Raw genomic sequence first — 10566 nt, forward strand, 5'->3', positions numbered from 1 at the left:
CAGTCTGCGGAAGGGTGTCGAGGTAAAATATACCTGCATTTGCAAGCATTTCTTCAGCCACGCGTTCTTGCTCTTGTAAGGAAATTTCTTCCTGGCCGTGCGAGGGGCAGGTCTCACTTGAGATTTGTCTCCCTCCTTCTCCCCCCTGCCTGGTGAAATAGTTGACCACATCAGCAGCCGACTCCAGCTCGTCATGTGGTTTCTCATGTGACGCTGGGTTTGCAGCACTTTGGAGCCAGAGCCTTTGTGACTCGGTGCTCATGGACAGTAGCGTGCAGGGGACAGAAGAGATTTTGGAGGGGGCGGGGAGGCCGAGACACCGAGAAACGTCAGAAATAAAAGTCGCACGAAGTACTGATCTATGTATTCCTTTTTTTTGAAATTTGATTTTAACTCTTGCTTTTTTTTTTATGCTTTGTGTCTTTTTTCTTCTTCTTCTTCCTACCCCTGCAGGCGCCAAGCTGCACTGTTTTTGGGGTGTGCGTGTGGGCGTTTGCTGAGGCCGCCTGTCTTTCCCCGCAGCTCCGGGGCTGCGTGGCCGTGGGCGCGCCAAGCTCGCGCTGGTTACCTGCGCCCAGCGCCCGCCCACCCCTGCCTCGCCAGGGCGCCCCCGCCACCGGAACCTGCTGTCTGCGCAGTGCGGAGGAAGGACCTGCCCGGGGAGTGGTGGCTAAGCGCCCGGGCCGCTGCACGAGGACACGTGGAGGACAGGGTGACGCTGCAGAAGAGCCCGGGTGGGACGGAGAGCACGAGAGCCGAGGACCGGGCAAGGGCGAGTTAGGCATCCTGTCCACGCGGTGCCAGCAGGTGCGCGCAGGGCGAGGGCGGCTGCCAGCCCGGCCGCGTGCACCCACTCAGGCTGCGCCCGGGGGAGCCCCCTGTCCAGAGGTGGAGGCGCCGTACCTGAAGGTGGACCAACAAGGTACCTGACGGATGGAGGCAGAGCTGGAGAGAGGCAGAGTGAGGCAGCGCTTGGAAGGAGAGGAGCCGCCGGCTGCCGTGGGGCTGCACCCTGCGCTCTCCTTCTAGGGAGGATGGCAGAATTTATAACCCAGCGTCTGGATGGAGGCACTGTAAATTGTAGTCTGGATGTCTACCCTGCTGTCAAGGAAGAAACTGATGGGCCAGGTGACTGTACCGGTGTCCCCAGAGGAAACAGCAGTCTTGCAGCATGGATTTAACTGCATGTGCATGCGTGTATGGACAGGGAGAAAAAAAGGGAGATGTCTGCCCATTTTACACAGGAAGTCTGTCACTTTGCTGGATCGGGCTTGATTACAGCTTGTGTTTTCAGCTCCAGCTCAACACCCATTTCCTGACTAGCGAGAGCTTGGCCAGAGCAGCTGCGTGCAGGATTTTCCTTTTACTGTGAAAGCCAGCCCCTCGCTTTAACTCCTTGGAGCTCTGAGTGCTCTGTGCCTCGCGAGGACTGATGGTGGGGCTTTGTTTTCTTCTTCTACCCGTCCCCATAAACACAGCTGTATTCAGTATGGTGAAAAATTCTATCCTGTAAATAGAAATCTGATCAATTTAATCAAAATAAATGTATCCCAGATGACTTTGAGACCAGCTGGCTACCCCAGGCTTCAGATGCTCCATGCTCAGTGGAGATGAATAGTCTTCTATTTACATTGTGCCGTTTTGTTTTTTTTTTTAGAATACCAGAATAAGCGTCTAATTAAAAAGAGAAATCCTTTTCTAAGCAAGAGGCCGTCCTACGGCTCTGAGAGATGGTTAGGTACAGATGCGGGTGGTGTCCGGGTGTTTGGAGTCAGCAATGCCGCGTTTCAAAGGGCAGCGTGCGGCTGTGTTGCGGCTGTGTTGCCGTGGAGCGAGCTCGCAGAGGGCGAGCTGCTGAAGGGGGCCACCTTGCACAGACCTGCTGGTGTGGTCGGGGTGGGGGGGTGTCCCTGGGGTTGGTGGTGGGTTCCCATCAGTGAGCCGTGGCACTCCAGCCCGGTGGAGCAGGCTTCAGGGGTGGTGGGGGGAGCTTTCCCAGGGGGACCTCTGCTGGGACGCCTGTCTGGTCGTTCCCCCGTTGGTGACTCCCTCTACAAAGGCAGCTCTGTGCGGTGGCTGATGCGTGGCCAGCTGGCGATGCATTCCTGCGGGCGGGGCCGCGGGCTCTTATTACGGTACTTGCAAACTGTAGATCTGTGTGCTCGAGAGGGAAGGGGGTGGAAAGAAGGCAAGCCGGCCAGGCTGAGCACTCGTACCCCTTTTCCAGCTAAGTCCTAGAGTGAATCCAGAAAGGCCGGCAAGCGCAAAAAATAAATAAATAAATACAGGAAAGAGGGAGTCAGGGCCGAAGAGGGAGGGCCAAGAGGATGAAACGGAGCAAGTCCACCAGCGAAAAACAGACTTCGAACTTCAAAGCTGCAGAGACAAGCAGAATGTCAGCAGCTTGTAATTAGCAGTTCATGATTGCGTCAGGGACTGTCTCTCTCCAAGAATAACTATGTGATGCGTGCCACAAAGTCAAGAAGATAGTCATAACTAAGTTATCAACCCCGGTTCAAACAAGGGCAAATGGATTAAGGCATTTTCTATGTTCGTAAATCAAATACTGATGGATTACACATTTAAGACGTGCTGAATTCTGCATAATTGAAGGCTGAACGGTCAATTTGTCAGGGGGAAAAGGTTCATTAAATGAAACCGAGACCCCCTTAAAAATGCAGATGAGCCATGCAAGAAAAATATCCATGCCAGCCCTACCAGGGAAAGATATCTCCCTGCTTTGGCATAGATTCCACTGCCAGTCTCTAGGCTTTGCAGTCACTCATAATTTTGTTTTAAACTGCCTTTGCACATTTAACTAGAATGGAGTCTTTAGTTGTATTCAACTAAATATGGTAAGTGAACTTCTACCCCCCATTTTAGAATTCAAAAACTACTGTGGGGTGTTGACTTTTGTCACTAGCCCTCCTTTAAACCTCCAAGGAGCGCCTATTCCCCTGAATCCAAACAGCGGTCTCTTAGGAATGCTTGCAAGTCAGGGGACCACGGTTTGGGAGATGTCAAGGCCACGTCCACATCCTTCGCCTTCTCCCGTGCTTAGAGATTTGGGTGGGACTGGCTGCCGCCTCCACCAAGAGGTGGTGGGAGGAGCTGATTGGTCGGCGGGGTCTAGCCTGTTTACTCCTATTTGTTTTCAGTGCTCCGCCACAGCCTGCGTTTTGTGTTTGTGTTTGTGTTCACGCCGCACAATTACTCCCGGCCGCTTTGTGTCGGTGCCCGGAGAGAGTCAGCTGCAGTTCAGCCCCGTGCCTTTGGCGTCCTGGGTAATAGGCGCGCGCACGTATCGCATTGCACATTTCTGCATTTTCCTTTTAATGTGGATTCGGGACAACTGGGGGCAGAGAAAGCCGCGTCGCTGAAATCCATAGCGTTTGGGAGTCCCCTGTAATATAATTTAAATACACTGACTTGGAGCTTGCCCTCTCGGACATGGTCGGAGCCTAATTTACAGCTTCAATTACGCAAGAAGCGTAAACCTGCCCGAAGAGAACAGCGGATTCTGTGCACCCGACAGGGTGGAAGACAGGATTTTGTTTGCGGTCGTTCCAACAGCTGGTCATTAATGCAGCACCCATTTCTGGGGTGCGGCGCTGGTGGACGTGAATGGCCCCTTGATTAATGCTGCCCCTCGAGGGGGGGGCGGGGGGGCGCCAGCAGCTTGGCCGGCCCCGGGGTAATGCGGCATGATGTGATTGCACTTGAACGGGGTAGTATGTCATCGTGTCACCAGGCAATTGAGGCTATTATGGGGCAGGGCAGGCAGACGGGACAGTGGGGTTACTAGACCGTAGCGTTTTTAGAAATACAGGCCTGACCTACTTAGAGTTATTCTCTGGGGCTGGCAGCTGCACGCAGCAGAGTGCCTCCTGATAGGCTGAGACTGTTGCTAGGGGGAATTAGCAGGAATTTTTCCACACCACAGACTCAGCGACTGGATGATAAAAGCTGGCTGGAATTAAAGAGATCTGGTTGAGTATTATACCGACTTAGCTGCCTCGTTTTGCTGTCTCAAGAGCAGAGAAAGGGTGCAACATACAGGTTGTGCGTGCATTTGTGCTTTGGCCTCCTCCTTCCCTGCCCTAGCAGGCAGGAGGGGAGCAGGAGAGAACAGTTAGGAAATTTTGTTTCATCTCTGACTGTTCGGGTCATTGAAACGATGTTGCAAATCGCCAAGATATTTAAGCTTAAAGACTGCTGGGAATGACTAACAGAAGGTTCGCTTATTTTTTCCTCTCCTGTGCACTCAGCTGTTTTGAAGTTGAACATGCATCTTCCATGCTCTGTATATTTAAACTCGCTTTCCCTTTTGGGCTTGCACAAAACATTTATGTAAATTTTTTTTCTATCCAAACAGATTGAAGCTTGCAATCTCTGACTTGTTTAAAATAAGATAGTCAGGATTCCAGATTTAGACGAGAAAATATATATACCTTTTTTTTTTTCTTGGCAAAATGTATTTTTTTTCTGAGCTATTTTGGGTTTGGCTCTCTTTTCAAAACCAGCCTGATGTTTATGCTCAGGGATGCAATTTAGCTACTCCTGCTCTACCCCCTTTGCTTCACAAGGTACAGAAAGACATAGGTTTTTCTCCAGCAGAAAGTATGTCTGTAGAATTTATCTGGGGAACGTTTTTCCTTGTTGCTGACATATCCACTGCATGTGGAGAATTCCTATCATCAATTTTATAAGATGGCTCATGTTTTTGTCTTCTACCATCTCTCTGTTTGTGTTTTTTAAAATTTTTAATAGATCTTTTCTGGAGGTGGACTTTGACTAGATCTTTTTAAGGTGGTCTATCAGAAGAAAGCAAAAAGCAATGTATCTTCAAGAATCCTTGGGTTTTTTTTTTGTTGTTCCTGATTATACACTATCAGTGCTTAAACCAGTTTCCCTCTGTTAACTTTCATTGCCAAAAGGAGTTGTTCCCCTGCCTTTTTGATTTGAAATTAATTTTTGTAAGAACACACTGTGGTACTGTAAGTAAACAGCAAGCTTGGCTACGTAAGGGAGAGGAATGATGTAGATTCTTGTGAACTTGTAACATTGGATTTCTTGACCTCAGGAAAAAAAGGCAAGAGAAAATTTGGGTGGGGGTTTGTGTTTACATTTAAGGTTTTCAAAAATATTCAGAACTATTTAGATACCCATGTTTTCAGAAACTGATTTCCACTTACATCAGAAACCACAGTCAAAACAAAAAATTCTTTAATGGTGTCAGAGGAAAGAAATCATTAATCTTCTCCTCCTTCTTCTCCATCTCCTCCTGTTCCTCCTGTCCTCCTCCTTCTCCTCCCCGTTCCTCCTCCTCCTCCTCCTTCTTGCTCCTTTCCTTTTTCTTTCTCTTCTTTGTTAAACCCAGCAGCTGTTTACATTCCAACATATAAATATAGCTTCTCGAGTGAAATAGACCCTATATTCTAATGTTGGAATTGATAGAGCATACCCTCTCCAGCTTTAGGGAGGCCCCCAAAAGCATTTACCATCAAATGCTTCTAATCTTACTACCAATTTTTCTTAACTGAGTAAAATGTCAATTTATATTTGCTGGATAAAATATTACCTTGGGCTGCTGAGCCTTCCAAAATGAAGCAGTTTCATTGATTATTGAATAGATGAGTATTTTCCCTTTTCTTCTATGGTACTTACATTACAGAGGTGAATGGAAGACCATTTAAGTATCTACATTCAAAAATCTAGAAATAAAATGTCACTTTAAAATTACATATGTAAGGGGGGGAAAGAGCCTAATTTCATTAACATCCTTTAACAGACAGATGCCTAATTTATATGTTAAGTACAGTGTCCGTATACCCAATCAAATGGAATGTTTATTGTTTCATTAGTACTAAATTGACCACACTGAAATTGTTTAGTATAAATCTTATTTGGTTGTGTGGGTTGTGAAGAATTTTTCATGGTTGTGACTTTCATCCATTACTAGAGAGCTCAGTATTAGGTGGGTTCAAAACAAAATGAGCATATTTTAAAATGTCCTTTATGCTGCCTTCCCTATGGTTAAACTGAATTCCTGGATATTCACTTACAGACTGTATGTCTGTAGTACTAATTTTATCCACTGCCATTGATCAAAAAGCCAAAGGAGCAGTCACATTCAATCATTGCTTCGCTCTTTTATTCATTAGGTATTTACTCTGCGCTCACACATGAGACTGGTTTCTCCAGTAGTAAGGCTCAACCTGGGCCAGTGAACTTTGGGGGTTTTTGTTGGGTAAACAGTGAAGGGAAAGTAGCAGCTGGTTGTTGTGAGGCACCAAACCCAGTTAGAACTTGGATTAACTATTTACCCCACTGTCCACTGTCCAATACCTAATGTGATTCTGTTATGTAATCATTATAACTTGGGGGCAGAGCTGGTGAAGGGACCTTAGATGTTTACGGTGTAGCTCTCCTAATCCCATAAACAAGCCACATCTCTTCCAAACCGTCTCAGCAAATTTGTAAGATTGAACATTTAATAATAAACCAGAACGTGCCTTTTGTAGAGTCATGAAAGCATGTTGTAACCCAGAGATTTTCAACATCATTCCTTACACAGTTAATGCTATTTCAAATAGCTTATTCAAGTGCCCAAGCTGTACAGAGCCTGGAACCACATGAGTCACCCTTCGTGTTTTTTGCAATGTTTCCTCCTTTCCTTTCGTTTTCATCGACTCCTTCAACTTTAGCTTAGATTGCCCTCTTGTGTGGGCACCCCTGAGTTTCCCAAGCAAAGCACTTACTAAACTGTGCTAATCTTGCTTTCATCCCCCCCATCACTGCTCTGCAACAAGCTGAAGGGGAACCCTCTCTGACTCCTGTAGGCAGACAGCTTCCAGGCTGTGCTAGTTTGTTTCTCGAGGGCTGTGCCACCCTTTCTCCTGGATGTGCCAGGCCTGGAAGAGGCTTAGCAAACAGTAGTTGATTAATGAATGTGTGAATGAGTAATTAATAGCTAGAGCAGGCCTGAAAGTAAATGCTTTAGGCTTTGAAGGACATAGGGTGTTGCAAATACTGCTGTAGTTCGAAAGCAACCATTGAAAATGCGTGTGTAAAATATTAGTGGGACTGTGTATCAATAAAACTTTATTTACATGAACAGGCACCAGCCAGTGTTGGGCCCTGGGCTGCAGTTTGCTAATGCCTGGTGTGATCATTACTAACATACTTTAAGGTTGTGTTTTAAATACAGTATATAAGGGAAGACGACCAAGGTATTAAAAAGGAGGAGGATTTCAAAGAATTCAGTAAAAATTAAGTGAAAGGGGCCGGCTGGTTTTATCTGGAATGAGAGCTCATTGCTGACCAACCAAATTTTATTCCTTTGGTAATGACACGGATGGACAGTTTAAAGCTCAAAGGTGAAAGCAAGGATTGTTGTTCTTTCTTAAAATGTAATGCTGTTATGTTGTTCAATATATAATAAGGAATGGAAATCTTTATTTTTAAAAGTATCCTTTAATGCTGGTTGCCTTGGGGCAAGAAGCAAGCGCAAGTACTTTGTTTGAAGAACTGGCACAAAATTTGAAACAAAATTTGTACCAAAATGGTAACTCTGGAAGTATTACCACTGCACTGTGTCACTGTTTGCATATTCTTTTTTTTTCTTATCCCCACCCTCCTCGTGGCTTTTTTCTTGCTGTCTGCTCTCTCTGTCCATTTGCTGTGCGCTCTTCTGTGTTTTTGCTTGTCTCCCTTTTTGTGGTGTCACCTTGCTGACTCAGCTATCCGCAGCGCTTGTGGGCCAGGTAGGACTCCACTGCGCCCGGGCCAGCAGCTCTCCACAGCATGTGGGTGAACCTGCCTTCACAAGGAGGTCCCGGGACGCGAACCCAGGGCCTCCCGTACGGTAGATGGGAGCCCAGCTGATTGAGCTGTTTGCTTATTCTTTTAATCAACTTAACTGCTCTGCAGTTTCAAGAATCCAAGTCAGATCTTTCTTTTTGCCCATCTCCCCAGTCCCTGCTCCCATAGGTAGTAATTAGTCTATAGTAGCCAATGTACCGCAGTACCCTTTCCCATCCTTTCTGCTGTCCCCGTCTAGCCTCCTTCTTCCTTTTCCCATTGTTACACAGCAGTAAATGTTGGCCTTGGTCGATGCGAATTGGAGGCAGTAAGCACACGGATAATCCAAAAACTGGACCAGGGTGTCAGGCAAGCCTGTTTTGCAGTCTCCTAGTGGTGTGACTTGGGGCACTTTAATTGACTTCCCTCGGCTTGAACTTCCTCATTAGTAAAACAGTGATAGTGCCCATCTCGCTGAGATTGTGTGAAGGCTAACTAAGCACACGAACATAAAACACTTCCGGCACGTTGTGTGTGTTCAATAAAAATCGACTGCTGCTGCTTCTTTCTTTTTTATTTTTAAAGATTTATTTATTTATTTACCTCCCCCCATTGTCTGCTTTCTGTGTCCATTCGCTGCATGTTCTTCTGTGACCGCTTCTACCCTTATCAGCAGCACCGGGAATCTGTGTCTCTTTTTGTTGCGTTATCTTGTGTGTCAGCTCTCCGTGTGTGCGGCACCACTCCTGGGCAGGCTGCACTTTTTTTTGTGCTGGGCAGCTCTCCTTACAGGTCGCACTCCTTGTGCGTGGGGCTCCCCTACGCGGGGGACACCCCTGCGTGGTGCGGCACTTCCTGTGCGCATCAGCACTGCACATGGGCCAGCTGCACACGGGTTAAGGAGGCCCGGGGTTTGAACCGCGGACCTCCCATGTGGTAGACGGGCGCCATAACCACTGGGCCAAGTCTGCTTCCCCTGCTGCTGTTTCTTGTATGATCAGGAGTTATTCTGCACCAGAGGAAGTGTGTGATCTGGCGGTAGGCTTGGCGATGTGGGCGTGTTGTGCGTAAACTAGCCGTGATGAGGAGTCACCGAGACCATTTATTTGGGGGAATTAGATAGCAGAGTTCCTGAAGCCAAGAGGTCATGTTCTGAAACCAAAAATCAAGCCTAGAGGAATCCAACATATTTCAAAGAATTGTGTGCTCACTGTCTTACCTCTGTTTTTAATTGGCTCAGGTGGTTTTTCTGCATATTTTCTTCTAGGAATATCCTAAAGCTTCCATGTTTTGTTTTGTTTTTTGTCCATTTAGCATCAGGCCAAATATAGTACAACACAAAGAACTGTTCTTCTACCCAAAAGCTACCAATTTCTTTTTCTGAAAATTATGCTCAAGGTTTATCTCCTTCAGAAAATGTATCCCATTAAATGGGTTAGGAGCAACACGTGTCCACAAACGTTCCTCAGTCTTAAGCAGATTTTGTGTCAGATGATTTTATTTTTAAGAGCATTCGTTGTCCACGATTGCCTGGCTCGCTTCTGCCCCCTTCTGAAGCCTTCCTTCCATGATCATGTTCTCCTTAAGGCAGGGCTTCTTAACCGTTTTTGTTCCATGGACCCCTTGCTAAGTCCACACTGTACTGTGTATTGTTTAATAAATACATCACACCTGCACCAACACAAGAATGTTTTTCGGAATTTCAGTTCAAGCTCATTGACCCCTCGTTTAGAAGCCCTGCCCCACGGCCGTGTTTGGCCAGCGGATTTGGCCTAGGATTTCTTCTTGTGTGAGCACCCAGAGTTCTCCAAGCAAAGCGCCTACTCGACCATTTTTCTGGCTTTTCTCCTCTTTGATCACCCCAAGTTGTAGAGCGATAGGTGCATTCCAGTGTTCCATAAATATTTGTGAAAATGGCCAGAGGTATGGCGTGGGTCTACCTGTGTATTCTAATAATCCGTGGAGAGAAGTCACTTGGGATTTTTCTGCATTCTTAATTGTAAGCACAAATGATGGTGAAATTCTCAAGTTAACTTATTTTAGGAATCAGAAGCTCCCCTAAAGATGAAGGCTTCTGTTCTTGCAGTTATGGAATTAGTAACTGAGAAAATACATACATTATTGCGACTTTGAAATCAGAACCAACTAATTCTATACTTTTATTTAGACAGAGTGCGGCATAGGATGCAGGTAAGAAAAATTTTTTTAAAGTAGAAATAAAAAGAACTGTTATAAAGGAGGCATTTGGTACAAAAGAATGATCCATTTTCTTTCATGGTAATTTCATTTAAAAAATCATATTTTGGGAGCGAGACATGTTCTTGGTTCCAACAAACTGCTGAGAGGTGTGTTACATGAAAATTGTTCAGGAAACATCCACTGCATTCGATATTTGAGTCGTCTTTTTGTTTTTCCTTAATAATAATAATTGCGAAAAGTCCTGTAGTTCCCTACCCAGCCCGTAAAATGTTAGTTGGATGCTTTTAAGGACCACTTCCTCACTCAGAAGACTGAGGTCTGTTAAGGACAGCTGAGCTGGGCAGGGGAGATTGCATGTTATCTGGTTCTCCTCAGTATTTTCCCCCTTGCTGCAAGGACTACAGGTGCCTATGGCCCCCAAGGTAAGTGAATACAGCAGCATCGGAGTGAGTCTTTTTGTGTTCCCTGACAATTATTAGGTGCCACTGACTATTTTGAAAGAAGCCAGTACGTAAAATTGGCATTTGGCTCGTGCCTTATGAAAGTGAGCTTTCTTCCTGTTTC

The 10566-nt window shown here is 46.1% G+C and overlaps 1 long non-coding RNA gene across 1 annotated transcript; it reads left to right on the top strand.

Annotated features, from left to right (window-relative positions):
* The first annotated feature begins 209 nt into the window (after positions 1-209).
* LOC139437306 (uncharacterized) lies at positions 210-1566 on the top strand. Its single transcript, XR_011647060.1, has 2 exons — positions 210-351; positions 454-1566. It is a non-coding gene; the product is annotated as an uncharacterized lncRNA (long non-coding RNA).
* The last annotated feature ends 9000 nt before the right edge of the window (positions 1567-10566 follow it).

The sequence above is a fragment of the Dasypus novemcinctus genome, chromosome 22 (genome assembly GCF_030445035.2).
Source record: "Dasypus novemcinctus isolate mDasNov1 chromosome 22, mDasNov1.1.hap2, whole genome shotgun sequence".
In the NCBI taxonomy this organism is placed as follows: domain Eukaryota; kingdom Metazoa; phylum Chordata; class Mammalia; order Cingulata; family Dasypodidae; genus Dasypus; species Dasypus novemcinctus.